Below are 1760 nucleotides of genomic sequence, written 5' to 3'. Positions count from 1 at the left end.
AGGAAGCACAAAGACTGTAAGAGTCAGAGGAGATGGGGGACTCAAAAGGAAGCAGTGTTCTCCAGACACAGTATGACTGATGCGCATATGAACTCACAGATACTGTAGCAACATGCACAGGACTTAGATAGGTTAAAACCAGGTGGAATCCCAGAGTTGAGAGGGGGTAGAAAATGGACACTGACTTTCTCGACTAACCAAGAAGCTGTCTTCAGTTGGTACTTACTCGTAGTGTAAAAATTATTTTGTCCAGTGGAGTCTCACAAGGTCTATTAACCATATTTCAAGGTTGGCCCCATGCCTAGAAGAGGGCCAACACAAAAACAACTCAATGTTATTTTATTAGAACTTTTTGTTTCATAATTTTTTGTCTTATTGATATTTTGCTTGTGTATTTTGGGTTTGATTTTGTGTTTTTTCTTTGTTTTATTATGTTTGATTTGTATTTCTCAATGAGAAAGAAAGCATGAAGTATTTTTCCAATAAAAACTCCCAAAGGGGAAAAGAAACAAAACAAAACAAACAAACAAACCAAGACAAAGTGTTCTCTGTTCAGTCTTTTGTTTGGTTCTGGCTCCAAAGAAACTCAATGCTACCTCTTTATTGATCTGTGTAATATTAGGCCAAGAAATGATCAAAATTCAAAATCTTTGTTAGCTAATCTTTGTTAGCTTTCATTGCTAAGACAGAATACCTGATATGAACAAAGAGAAAAAGGTTTATGTTTACTCATGGTCAGAGGTTTCAGTATTTAGTCACTCAGCTCTATTGCTTTGGGCCTGTGGCATGCTAGAGCATCATTACAGAAACATGTAGTAAATTATAACTGCTTGCCTTATGACAGTCAAGGAGCATAGCAAGAAAAAAATTCCTGTGATTTCAATATCCCCCGCAGTGCTATACCTATGCTGACCCAACTTCCATGTACTGGGCTCCACCTCTTAAAGACTTCACTATTTCTTTAATAGCATCACAAACTGGGATCCAAACTTCAACACATAAGTCTTTAGGAGACATTTATGATCCAAATTTTAATAGAAAGTGTGGTTTCCACTGGTTTATTATTATCATGAAATTGAAAATAAGTTGAACTACCATGAGGTAGGAACTGGCTTTATAGTGAGTATCTAATGTTATCCTATGATAATAATATCATTGTATAATTTTCAATCTTTGAACTTAGTTTTCATGATATAGGGCTCAGAACAAGAAAGTAAATTAGAATAGCCAGCATATAGATAGAGCTAGTTCATTAGTAGGTACTATATATTATTTATATATTGATTCATTTCAGCACAACAGATTTGGGAATTATTATTGCTGTTATTATTACTATTAATATTATTATATTATTATTATTATTATTATTATTATTATTATTATTATTATTATTATTTCCTATTATATAGATGGGGAAGTGTTCTCAGAGAGAGTAAAGTTATTTACCTAGATAAGGAGATGTTTCCAAGCACTAAGACCTATATAAATGCTTGCCATAATGTTGATATATTTAGAATCTTAATATAGTAAGCATTACCATGCATGCACATAAGTGAAAGAGTTAAGAGAATGAGGGTTAAGCAAGTTAACAATCCTAGGAAAGATGCTGAGAGAGTGTTTTACCTGGGTGAGTTCCTAGGTACCGTGTTGCTGAAATTCTACCCCATCTATAATGGGAGACACCCATTGGAGAGAGTGTAACTGTGCTCTCTCTCTCTCTCTCTCTCTCTCTCTCTCTCTCTCTCTCTCTCTCTCTCTCT

The sequence above is a fragment of the Mus pahari genome, chromosome X (assembly GCF_900095145.1).
Source record: "Mus pahari chromosome X, PAHARI_EIJ_v1.1, whole genome shotgun sequence".
Taxonomy (NCBI): Eukaryota; Metazoa; Chordata; class Mammalia; order Rodentia; family Muridae; genus Mus; species Mus pahari.
This window is presented reverse-complemented; position numbering follows the sequence as displayed.